Source organism: Triticum aestivum, chromosome 7B, assembly GCF_018294505.1.
Source record: "Triticum aestivum cultivar Chinese Spring chromosome 7B, IWGSC CS RefSeq v2.1, whole genome shotgun sequence".
NCBI classification, from domain to species: Eukaryota; Viridiplantae; Streptophyta; class Magnoliopsida; order Poales; family Poaceae; genus Triticum; species Triticum aestivum.
Window position 1 is genome coordinate 79,911,304 of NC_057813.1, and position 13,757 is coordinate 79,925,060.

General features: G+C 47.8%; 1 pseudogene; it reads left to right on the forward strand.

Moving 5' to 3' along the window:
- Positions 1-7,018: 7,018 nt before the first annotated feature.
- LOC123157695 (oxysterol-binding protein-related protein 1C-like) lies at positions 7,019-13,186 on the forward strand (annotated as a pseudogene).
- Positions 13,187-13,757: the final 571 nt, after the last annotated feature.

Here is a 13,757-nt window from a genome sequence, read left to right on the forward strand (position 1 = left end):
AAAACTCTGATCTCTTCCGGTATGATCAGTGTCCGTCGGGCGGTTCAGGTCCAGGCTTTCATGGTGGTGGCGGTTCAAACTCTGGATTTCAAAATAATCAGGGTAACCAGAACAACCAAGGTGGCAATAACCAACAGGATAATCAGGGGAATCATCAGCAATCAGGTTATCAAAGTCACCCAAAGCAGTTGAATGGCGGGCAGTATGATGTGTTCACTACTAGCTTGTGCAAATGCGACCAGAAGCTTCACAACAGGGCAGTTAATGCTATTGAACCGACAGTGCCACGTTACTTCCGGTGGTCCGGGCAGCCCATTGTGTGGAGCAGAGAGGATCATCCGCCGCGGGTTGATAATCCGGGTCATCTGGCTTTAGTGGTGGCACCTTAGGTGGGAGGTTATAAGTTTACCAAGGTGCTAATGGATGGAGGGAGCAGTATCAACATCCGGTATTATGAAACCTTCCGTCGCATGGGGTTGATAGACAAGAGTCTTAAACCGTCAAACACTATTTTTCATGGTGTAGTACCAGGTAAATCGGCATATCCTGTTGGCAAGATAGCTTTGGAGGTTGTGTTCGGTGATGAGAATGACTCCAGGTCTAAAACATTGACCTTTGAAGTGTTGAAAATCCAGAGCCCATATCACGCACTGTTTGGACGGCCGGCTTACGCGAAGTTCATGGCGAGGCCCTGCTATATTTACTTACAGCTCAAAATGGCGGGTCATAAGGGGACCATCACAGTCCATGGAAGTCGTAAGATTGCTTTGGATTGCGAGGAGGGTGATGCTGCTTATGCTGAGTCGGTTTGTGCTATAGAGGAGCTGAAGTTCTATAAGGACAATGTTGATCCGGCAGACATGACCCCTTGAAGAAGCCCACTACTGAGCATGACCCGACCCTGAAGTTCAAAATGGTTGATGAGACTAAACTTGTTGATTTTGTTCCTGGCGATTCATCCAAGCAGTTTAGCATCAGGACCAATCTAGATCTGAAATAGGAAAGTGCGCTCATCGAGTTCATCCATGAGATACGGGACATTTTTGCATGGAAACCTTCTGACATGCCAGGTGTACCGAGGGAACTCGCTGAGCACACTCTCAATATTGATCCCAAGTTTAAACCGGTCAAGCAGTTTCTTCGCCGCTTTAACGAGGAAACACGCAAGGCAATCGGTGAGGAGGTAGCCCGGCTGTTGGCTGCTGGGTTTATCATCGAAGTGTTTCGCCCTAAGTGGTTGGCTAATCCGGTGCTGGTCCTTAAGAAAAATGATACTTGGCGCATGTGTGTGGACTACACATATTTGAACAAGGCTTGTCCGGCAGATCCTTTTGCTCTCCCGTGTATTGATCAGATCATTGATGCGACGGCGGGTTGTGAGCATTTAAGTTTCTTGGATGCTTATTCAGGTTATCATCAGATCAAAATGGCAGTTAAGGACCAGGAGAAGATAGCCTTCATCACTCCCTTTGGAGCCTTCCGCTATGTTTCTATGCCCTTTGGGCTCAAGAGTGCCCAGGCAACTTATCAGCGCTGTATGCAGAATTGTCTTCACACTCAGATTGGGCGCAATGTTCATGCCTATGTGGATGACATTGTAGTAAAATCCAGGAAGAAGGAGACATTGATAGATGATCTCAAGGAGACCTTTGACAATCTTTGGGTTTATAAGATGATGCTTAATCCGGACAAGTGTGTTTTCAGTGTTCCGGCAGGCAAGCTCTTAGGTTTTCTGGTGTCGAACAGAGGCATTGAAGCTAATCCGGAAAAGATCAAGGCGATTACATTGTTGGCTAAACCGACCTGTATTAATGATGTTCAGCGTCTGGCAGGTCGAATTGCAGCCCTAAGCCGGTTTATTAGCCGCTTGGGAGAGAAGGCGATCCCTCTATATCAGATGTTGAAGAAAACACACACTTTTGTGTGGAGTGATGCGGCTGATGCGGCGTTGGAGGACTTGAAGCGGCAGTTGGCTGAACCGCCGGTCCTTGCTGCTCCGGTTGACAAGGAGCCCTTGTTATTGTACGTGGCTTCTAATGCCCGTGTTGTCAGTGTGGCAATTGTGGTTGAGCGCAAGGAGGCTGGGAAGGAATATCCGGTTCAACGGCCGGTTTACTATATCAGTGAAGTGCTTATTGAGTCAAAGCAACGATATCCGCATTGGTAGAAGCTGGTATATGGGGTTTTTATGGCGAGTCGGAAGCTCAAACAATACTTTCAAGGCCATCCCATTACAGTGGTCAGCTCTGCTCCCTTGGGCGATATAATTTAGAACCGGGAAGCAACTGGCCGGGTTGCAAAGTGGGCAATTGAGCTTGTCCACATGGGTTGAAGTATATGCCTCGAACAGCCATCAAATCTCAGGCGCTTGTTGACTTCATCAATGATTCGACCGAGTTACAGGCACCAGAGGACAAACCGGATAATACATACTGGACTATTCACTTTGATGGATCCAGGCAATTGGAGGGCTCGGGGGCTGGAGTTGTCCTTACTTCCCCTCGAGGTGATAAAATTCGTTACCTTCTCCGCTTAATGTTTCCTTGTACTAACAATGCAGCTGAGTACGAGGCGTTACTCCTTGATCTCCGTGTGGCCAAGGAAATGAATTTAAGCCGAGTAGGATGCTTTGGAGATTCTGATCTGGTGGCCCAGCAAGTTTCTGGCACTTGGGATTCTAAGGATCCACTCATGGCGGCTTACAGACACGAGGTGGATATTGTGGCGGGTATCTTTAAAGGATATCAGGTTGAGCACATTGACCGGTGCAAAAATGAAGCAGCAGATGCTTTGAGCCGGTTGGGATCTCAGCGTAAACCAGTACCACCCAATACTTTTTAGATATCTTGCATAACCCGTCTGTTAAGTTTCATACAGAGGAGGATTTAGCTGTTCCTGGTCTGGAGGCCCAATTGGTAGCCGCTTTACATGTAATTCCGGATTGGACGGTTCCATATTTAGCGTATATGAATCGGGGCGAGCTACCAGATGATGAGGTTCTAGCCAGACAGATAGTCCGACGATCAAAGTCCATGGTTATTCACAATGGTGAGTTACACCACTGCAGTGTTTCACGCATATTCCAGCGTTGTGTTTCTCCTGAAGAAGGCCAAGAGATTCTATGTGAAATCCATGAAGGGGATTGTGGTCACCATGTCGGTTCAAAGTCCCTGGTGGCTAAAGCTTTTCGTCATGGGTTCTATTGGTTGACAGCTCATGCAGATGCTGAGGATCTGGTAAAGCGGTGTGATGCTTGTCAGAAGTTTTCACGCCGAGCTCATGTTCCGGCTCAAGAGCTACAGATGATTCCCATCACTTGGCTGTTTGCTACTTGGTGGCTTGATATGGTGGGGGCCTTTAAGCGATCCAAGGATAAGAAGACCCACATGCTGGTGGCGCTTGATAAGTTCACTAAATGGGTTGAAGCGGACCCGTAAGCAAGTGTGACGCAGCCATGCCGGTTCAATTCATCAAAAAGATCATCTTCCACTTTGGCTTTCCACACATCATCATCACGGATAATGGCACAAACCTTTCTAAAGGTGAGATGGAGGACTTTTGTCAGAGAGAGCACATCCGGCTTGATATAGCATCCGTGGCTCACCCCCACTCCAATGGTCAAGCTAAGAGAGCCAATCAAGAAATCTTGAAGGGTATCAAGCATCGGCTCATGGTTCCTTTAAAGCGGATGCCGGGTTGTTGGGTGGAAGAATTACCTTCAGTGTTGTGGAGCATTAACACCACCCCCAATAGATGAACAGGTTACACACCTTTCTTCATGGTTTACGGGGCAGAGGCGGTCCTCCCAAGTGATATTCGTCATGATTCGCCCCGGGTTGCTAATTATGTTGAAGCGGACAATGAGCAAGCACGCAAGGAGGTGCTAGACCTGTTAGATGAAAAAGGGACATGGCTTTGGCTCGTTCGGCGGTTTATTAGCAAGACCTGCAGAGTTATCACAGCCGCCGGGTTAAAACAAGAACCTTTCAATAAGGCTACTTGGTGCTCCGGCTCATCCAAGATCAGACCAATATGCACAAGTTATCCCCACCTTGGGAAGGGCCCTTTGTGGTCAGCAAGAATCTGCACAACGGATCATACTGCCTCATTGACGTTCGAGACAACTCACGCAGTTCTGAGGAGGGGACCCGGCGGCCGTGGAACATAGCTCTCCTTCGGCCTTACTACACTTGAGCCATAGGCTTCTCTTATGTACATATTTTGACAATGTATATATTATGATCAATATATTGCCGTTTTCCTCAAATATCTTTTGGTTACATGGGGACTTCAGCTAACAAAGTGGAGTTCTTCCTGTTAAACCGGCTATCATGCCACAATACAGCTTGGGAGCTTCACACCCAAGGGGCCAAAGAGAGTCTGGATGATATGCACAGCTCAAACATAGGCACCCATTGAGAACGGCTCACAAACTAACTTGGGGGCTCTTTGTGCACTGCAACAAAGAGTTTGAAAGGACCCTTGTAATATGCTATCAAGCATGGCTTGGAAGCCTGGTGTATTCACCTAAAACCCCGGGTTACCTTCCTTCATCAAGTAAGCCACTCCTATCTAGGTAATCCTGGCACGACCCGCCGAACGTTTGACAAGTCAATCTTATACAGACCCTGAACTTGTCAAAGTTAAAACAACGATTGGTTAGTTGGAGGCCCATCTTAAAAGGCTTTGTAAAATGGTTTAACTCAGCGGCCTGGCAGCCCATGAAAAGCCTCGAATTTGGGCCTGGCATCCCTTGAAAAGCCTTGACTACATGGTTTTTATTTGCTTTTTGCCAAGTTTTTCCCCCTTTTGTTAAAATTTATGTTAAACCAGCGTCAGTCGACCCGGTATGGCTTTTCAGTCATCATAATAACCCGGTGTTTGTTAACCCGGCTTGGCTTTCAACTACAAGGTGTCAGACCATATTCATTATTAAACCGGTGTTTGTTAACCCGACTTGGCTTTCAACTACAAGTTGTCAGACTATATTCATTATTAAACCGGTGTTAGTTAACCCGGCTTGGCTTTCAACTACAAGTTGTCAGACCATATTCATTATTAAACCGGTGTTACAACACCCGGTCTGGCTTTGACTACATGTCGCCAGTTTAATCATCTGGTGTTCATCACAACCCGGTATGATTTATCATATACACCAGCACTGCATGGTGAGAGTTATCAACACTCCAGATTTGGGTTCTCACCCTTACTACAATCCAAGTCGGTAAACCAACTAAGTGATTTAATATCACAGGTATGATTTATTTCATATTCTGATTCATCTTTGGTAATTAACCGGGCTTTGTATTGGGCATTGTGACCCGTCCGGCGGTAAACCGCCCAGACAATTCTTTTTATGCAGACATCAGGATTGCATGAAATTATCAAAGTATAATCAAGCATAGCAAATATCATGGTGGATCAACAAAGCCATGTATCAGTGCCGCGGATCAAAGTATTTCAACAAGCCTATTACAAGGTGCTTTGAAGCCCAAAATAATGATTGTTTCTCACACAGAACACAGTCTGTGAAAATCAAGCTTATTGCCGGATTAAGACTCGTCGTCAGGTCGACGTGAGGTTGATGAATCCTCAGGCGTTGGTTCAACCTCCTCCTCCCCACCCAGTGGCTAGAAGTCAACGGTGGTCCAGTCAATCCGGGTTAAAGCTTGAAATAAGCCTCTTCACTTATAAGACTGGACGGTTCAACGTCAGGGGCATAAGTGTGCTTACGAATTGGCGGAATAAGATTCTGCACTTCTTTCACAGCAGTGTCAACTCGATGGTTGTTGGCATCATAGAAGGACCGATGAGCATCCAAATTCACTTCTTCGGGCAATTGACTTGCTACTGGACGCATCTCCTTGGTCAGGGCTTTGAGGGCTTCGCTATCAAATGCTAATCCGTTTTATTGTTCATCCGGATAGCCCTTGGAGATATCAACTGGATCCAGGTCAGCTATCCATGATTTGGCACGAGTCAGTGCTAACAAAGCGCCAGCCCTGGCAGCAGATCGCTTCATTTCTTCTATCTGCGCCGGTGTCATCGACAATTTGGCCAGTGTATCCTTGATCAGCGTTGGTGCGGTTTGTTATATGAGGCTGCACAAATAACTCGTTGGGCACCAGTGTACAGTTGCTCAACCAATGTGTAAGCTGCATTCAACTTCATCCGCATATCTACGCCCAGATGAGCAATGCGACTACCTGCAACGGTTTAAGAATTTAATGTTAAACCGGCAAAGTTGAAGATACTACAGAACAGACTATTACACAGTACTTACCAAAAATTGCAGAAGTCATGGCATTCACTTGATGTTTCAGCCCAGTCAGCTCTTCCGCCACCGGTTTCAGAGCTGCTTCCGCGTCTTCAGCCCGCTTCAACAAAGCGGCCTTCTCAGTTTCCCAATTGGTGCGCTCATTTTTGAAGCCATCCTTCAATTGTTCCATTGCTGTTAAAGCGCCCTTTAGCTCCTCTTTGGCTTTATAGGTCTCTTCTTGCTGAGACTTGATATTTTCCCGAAGATCGGCGATTTGAGAAACTTTGGTGTTTATGTCGGTCTGCAAAAATCAGATGATGAAGCTGTTAAAGTCCCAAGCACATAACAAGTTATACACTTGGCACTTGGGGGCTAATGCGGATTGCTTCTTAAAACTGATATTTTAAAGTCCCAAGGTTCAATACAAGTATTAAGCTTGGCACTTGGGGGCTAATGCCTAATTGACCAATCAAATCAAAGGTGGAGGCAGTTCATAAAGACAAGGTTTAACAAAAAGTCCCAGTTCATCTTGCTAAGATAAACCGGCCCTTGGGGACTACTCAGTTGAAGTGTTCTTGATCTTCGAAGTCCTGGTTTGTCTTCAAGAGATAAACTGGCCCTTGGGGCTACAATGGAATTGGAATACAGAAACAAGCAAATTTAAAGTGTTTTGAAGATTACCTCATAGAGCTCCTTCATTAAGTTCACCAAACTGGCCTCATAATCCCGGCTTGTGTATAGGCGGTTTAAGAATCCGGAATGGAGCTCTTCGGCGCTAAGGTTAATGAAGCTGGATAAATCTGTCTTCCCTTTCCCCTTGCCTATAGCAGCAAATTCCTCCTTGGCAGTATGCTTTGACAAGGCAACTGGGTTGCCAGGGATAGTGTGACCACTACCAGTGATAACAACATCATCATCGCCACCTTTTGATGGGGTTGGAGGATTGATAGTATCCCTGGCCGGGCTTGGCACATCTTCGCCCTTGGCTGGGCTTGGAGGATCAGCATGCGGACTGGCCGGGTTGACTTCTGGTGGTTCAGCATAGGTATCCTGACTTTGGGGTACAGGATCATCAATGGTGATGTCAGCATCTCTATTAGCGCCTTCTGAAGTTCTGTCCGGTTCAACCTCTTCAGTAGGGACATTGGGTTTTGCTTTCTTGCTCAGACGGGCTTTGGCGCTGTAATATTAAAACAAGAGGTCAGTTGGTAAACTGGTACAAGAAAACAAAGTTAAAGCCAGTATACTTACCCAGGGACAGTCTTGAGGGGAGGCATTTGGGTGGTTGATGAATCGCCGGATGAAGAATTGGAAGTCACCTAATAATTCGAATCAGACGGATGAAGTGGATATCGGAAGCAACCTGTCAAAGGATAAATTTTTTGGGAGAACAAAAAACCTCTGGACGACGCTTCCGGGTTGGTGTATCTGGTAAACCGGAAGAATTGACTTGCTGGCCACTGTGCCGGGTTGTGCAACGACCTTCAGTTTGCTATGTCTTCAAGAAAATTGCGGATCCAAATGAGCAAGAGGGTGAGAGTATTTTACTTTCTAAACTGCACGGCGAAATTTTTGAACCGGCACATGATCTGAATCGGAGGAAAGGGAGATTACCTCTACATGGTCCGCACGAGTGGCCTCCACATCATCCTGGGAATAGTCATTGTCAATAAGGTGTATGAAAAATGAACCAAGGGAGTCAAGTTCTACCTCTGGATCCGACTCATCAACGTCTTCGAGCGGATCAGAGGACTCGGCGGTTTTCTTCTTGGCTTCTTTCTTTATGACTATGCTTTTTGCACGAGGATCCCTCACCGGTTTGTTTGAAGCTTTCCTCTTCCAGAAAGAATCTTTGGCTTGTAAAATCAAAACAAAGGGTTATCAGAACAATGTTAAAGCGGAGACGGATCAATAAAGGTAGGAAAGGTAAACTTCTAACAGCTGGCAGTTTGTTGGAGGTGTAAAAAGGGGCCAATCCGGTCTTGCTGCATTGAGCGATCGGTTCATCCAGCATCTTCTTCATGGACTCAGTGACTTCCTCATCAGTCGTTTCTATCTCATGATACAGTTGAGGGTCTTTGATGTTTCCGGCTCATGCATCAAACTGGAGTGGCGGCTTAAGGGAAGAATACCCCATGAAACCCAGCATCGAACGAGGTCAATTCCGGTTAAGCCATTTGCTAGAAAGGCCCAGAGCTTAGCAAGTTGAGGTGCATACGCTTGTCGTTCTTTTGCTAGAAAGGCCCTGGTCCTCTTCCCAAATATTGAGCGGGAAGGGCGCCAATAATTGGCCATTTTGAAGGGGAACATCTAGTACACTTATCCTGACTAAAGTTGGTCCTCTCCTACAAAGACTCTGACGATGACGCCTTCCTGGTCTCCACAATGACCTCCATCCTGCCGTTCTGCTGGTCTTGGTCTTGTTGCATCAAAATGGTAGCCTTTGCTTGGTACCTTGGCCTGCGCTTGCCCCCTTTGCACCAAAGAGGAAACAAGGACGCTGCGCAGGCTGGCGCCCGCCTAGTGCCTTCCTGGCTTCGATCGTCATGGCTTGCGTCACAGGCACCTCGTGAGGTACCCCGCCTTGATGTCTCCGCCTCCTTGCGAGCCAGCCTGACGAGGCTGTGCCTGAGGAAGCTTCCTGTCGTCCGCTCCGCGAGGCTTGGCCCCTCGCGAGGGTCTTGAGATTGTGTTGACGAAGATGGGCCGTACTGGGCCACTCCTTGAGCCACGCTGCAGGCCGCAGGCAGGCAAGTCTGGGTACCCCCGTTCCCAGAATGCCGACAGTAGCCCCCGGGCCCAAGGCATGCCCGGACTTGGCTTAGCAGAGAAGCGAAGGGGCGAGTGCGAAGCACCGTGGGCCCCAACAGCCTGTGGCCTTGGGCGACGCATGCCGGTTGATTGGACACGGGCGTCCCCGCTTCCCCACGACGCCTCGGCAATTGCATGACTTGACAAGTCCCTGCATGCAAAAACGGGTCATGATTACCTGTGATCATGGAGGCCGACGGTTGGCCTCCTCCGGCTATATGTAGGGAACGGTGTGAGCCCTTCCAGTCCGTCCCTTCGTGCTACTCTCTTTCTTCTTCTTCGTCGCCCTTGCTCCACCTTGCGTCGATGGCACCAATCCGCCGATTTTCTACAGAAGAGAAGGGGAAGGCCCCCCGAGAGGGTCCTATTCTGCTCCCGCCGAAGAAACGGCCAGCCCTCTGCCGTGGAGAAGGGGGTGCTTGGCAGAAGGTGTCGAGGCCCTGGCTCGAGCGGCCGCCGCCTGGGTTTCCGCTGCCCTTGTACGCCCAGATCGAGGGCCCTGAAGACGCAGGTGCCGAACAGCACCGCCAGAGCCGCCGTCGTCGCCGGCGGATTACGGCGTTGCGTGTCGTTCCTCCTAGAGTTCACGCCGAGAGCTCCTTCCGCGAGCTCGTGCTTCACACCGCCATGCCTCCTCGATCTCGGATTTGCCTTCCTCCCTCTTTCGCCTTTGATATCCCGTCGAGGGGGCCTCTCGAGCTCTGGCTGCAGCACGCTGACTGCAGTACCCCTACGACCGAAGCGGAGGTCGAGGTCGTCGCTCCGGGGAAGGTCTACATGACACTACTAGAAAAAGGGCTATAGATGAGATTGACACTAATGGCGCACCAGACAAGCGGTGCGCCATTAGTATATACTAATGGCGCACCACCTTCTGGTACACCATTAGAGTTGAAACTACTAATGGCGCACCTGGCCCAGGGTGCGCCATTAGTATCAATTTTTTTTTTGAACTAGTGCGCCTGTCCAAACATACTAATGGCGCATCCAGACACAGTGCGCCATTACTAGTTATAACTAGTAATGGCGCACCTGTCGGAAAGTGCGCCACTAATGTTGTTTTTTTAATTATACTTTTTATTCCTTTTTTTGCAAAACTACTAATGGCGCACTGTTCCACCGTGCGCCATTACTAGTTTTAACTAGTAATGGCGCACCAGTAAGAGATGCGCCATTGCTATCTATACGTATGGCGCACCCCTACCAGTGCGCCATTGCTATCACCCCTTATCCCCTCCCTCTTGTCACATTCTCTCCCCCTCACCTTCCTCTTGACACACCCACCCACCTCCCTCGACTTTGATTTAGATCGGGAAGCCCCGGCCGCCCGCCTCTTCCTCTCCCTCCTGACCACGGAGAGCTCCCTTCCCCCTCCCTCACACCAGATCCAGGGCATGGAGCCGTGGTGAGCTCCTTCCCCAACCCTCCTCACCAGATCCAGAGGAGAGCAGGTGACCACGTCCTCCGGCGACGGTGTTGCTCCGAGGTGTGGAGGCCGCCGAGCTGCAGGAGGAGGAGCTCCCTGCCACCCCAAGGCCCCAGATCCAGCCGCCACAGACAAGGAGCCCGCGGCCGTGGCGACCTAGCAGGCACCACAGGAGGAGGCCGGCCATGGCGACACCGGATCTGGCATCTCCGGGGTCCTCTACAAGTGGGTCAACTACGGCCGCGGGTGGCGGCCCCGCTGGTTCGCGCTCAGCGACGGCGTGCTCTCCTACTACAAGATCCACGGGCCCGACCGCATCGACCTCTCCCGCGACACCGACCGCGGCACCAAGGTCATCGGCGAGGACCGCGCCCCTCCTCCGCCTCCGCCCCCCACTCCAACGGCCACGGCCACCACCAGACGCCCCGCAAGCCCCTCGTCGAAATCCACCTCAAGGTCAGTCGCCCGCTCGATGCTTCGATTCGCTCCTCTGATCCGCAGATCCATTTCCCTCTGTCTCTGACGCTGAAACGGGTGGTTGACGTGCAGGTGTCGACCGTCAGAGAGAGAAGATCGGACGACAGGAGGTTCTCCATCTTCTCGGGGACCAAGAGGCTGCACCTGCGGGCCGAGACGAGGGAGGACAGGGCCGCGTGGCTCGAGGCGCTCCGTGCCACCAAGGAGATGTTCCCGAGGATGTCCACCAGCGAGATGGTCGGGCCGGGGGACACTGCGGCGGCCGCGGCGGTCTCCACCGAGCGCCTGAAGAAGCGCCTGCAGCAGGAAGGGGTCAGCGATGCTGCCATTGCTGACAGCGAGAGGATCGTGCGGGAGGAGTTCGAGGCGCTGCACAAGCAGCTTGTGCTTCTCAAGCAGAAGCGGGCGCTACTCCTTGACACGCTCCACCACCTAGAGGTATTCATATCTATCTGACCATGCTTCGAACAGAACTTGATCGTGCATGGGAGTAGGAAATTTTGGTGTCCACTGCATGGTGTGATATTGTGCCATTCTCTACATGGTTTAATTAATGAAGAAACAAGTACAGAGCTACTGACGTACATTGACGCACGGAGGAATTTTGCCGTTCTGCGTACACGATTGACATGAGTGTACATCGAAACCAATTTTGGTAAATTGAGGTTAAGTTCATGGAAGGTGGGAACTATGTGCTGAGGTTTTGGTAAATTGCGAAGAAACCTGTAGATGTTGGTGAAGGGACATTCTGCAGACAAACCATTATTCATGCATGTTTACCCATTTTTGTGTATTTCAAATGTGTCCATCCTGAGAATTTTGAAAACTAGAACATGCTTTGGCACTTTATTTTGGTTTCCACCTTATATATTCCTTTAAGGTTATGTCGTGTTGAAGCATACACAATTACACATACCATGTGCATGCACACACGGGAGTGCCCCCTAGCTCACATGTTTTTGGAGGAATCAGTGAGAAGCAAAGGTAGATGGGAATGGAGAACAGGCGGAAATAATGCTGTAGTCAGAACAGTTTTAATAGAATTGGTGCTGCATTGGTTTAGAATTCAGTGAGTAATATTTTTTCTTTTCTGTTGGGTATTATTCTCGATTCACCTTGTCAGGTATTGGTAGGAAATATATTATAATGAATAGTAAATTGCCCTTTCTGCCACCTAATTTCAATCATAACCGTGCCAATCACCAGTGTCTAGTTTTCTTTGCACCTAACACAATGTAAATGTTGCACACCTCTTAATAGACGAAAACAGTAGGTTCTGGTCTGGTTGGGTTGAGACCTGCTGCAATGTGAAATGGTATTATGTGCAAAGTTACCCAAACCTTACTGTTTTTTCCAACTTGGGTTAAATTAGGTCGAGAACATGTGCAATTTTACTCAATATTAAATGTATTAAAGTTTTCTAGATGGCTTGTTGCTCTCATTAGATGTACTCTGCTACTCATATGCGCATTTCTGCATGTATTTATTTTATTGTGATTTAGCAAGATCAACTTTCATTGTGCGACTCCCTCTGGCTCCTTCCCATGTTAGACCCCAAGTACATGTTAAAAATCATATGTCAGACAATGATGAACATGAGATACCTCTCCTACAGTGGACATGAGTAGGGAGTCAGTCAGGCTGGTTAGAACATCAAGGACGTATGCGATAAAAACAATCCATTGTTGTTGTTGTCGCTGCAGAAAGAATGGAATATAGCTAGCTCTGATTATCTATTGTCCTCCTTTGTTTGTGTTACATGTAAAACATTTTAGCCATTTGGCAGATCAGACATTCTAAGCTTTCTTCCCCTTGACACTCTTCCAGCGCATCAATTTGTAAGATTATGTATTCTGTATTTCTGATGTTTCCCTTTGTAGTTTTAGATATGTCAATGAATTTCATATTATCGATGTTCTCATCATACATTGTTCTTGATTGCAATTTTATCTATTCTAATGTTTCCTAATTAATTTTAGATCTATTCAAAATTTATAGTATCGATGTTCTTATTTGGCAATGTATTCTGTTTTGTTGCCTTTCTGTAGACAGAAAAGGTCGATTTGGAGAATACCCTCATTGATGAGAGCCAAAGACAGTCGAAAGAGTATGGATCTGCTTCCAGACCAAGGAATGAGAAGCTTAGTGGTATGACAAATTTAGTTAGTGTAAATCTTACTGCTACACATGCTATTGATATACGTGCGTTCTGAACTATCTTCTGATAATTTGTTGGTAAAATTGTGCACAAATAAAATAAATAGTATTTTGGCTCAGAAATCAACTATTGAATTCAAAGGACCATTTTGACCCTATAGTGCTCCGAAATCAACTATTGAATTCAAAGGACCATTTTGGACCTATAGTGCTCTGAATAGTTTGATCATATTCCAACTTCAGCCTTTTGGGCAGTGAAGCCTCATACAGAGGGTGGGCTTTTATCTAGAAATAGGCTGAAATGTTACTTGTACCACCTGAATAAAACAGTGAGAATTGAAAGCATAAAGCTCATTGACTCCCAATCCAGAAATGTTCCATCCTACCAGCCAAATGTAGACATGATAACTTCAGCCAATCTGCTTCATTAGTTACAAATGGTTTCATTAGATAATAATGAGTAAGTGAAGAAGTTGAATGGAAATAGTCGATATTTGCATTCTGGCTGTTGGATTAATCAGCCTATGTAGTATGTACAGATGCTTAGAAGGTGATCCGAAGTTTAGTTGGTTGTCGAAGAAGAATAAATTCATAAATCAAATGTGCAAAATTAGTCCAGTCATCTCA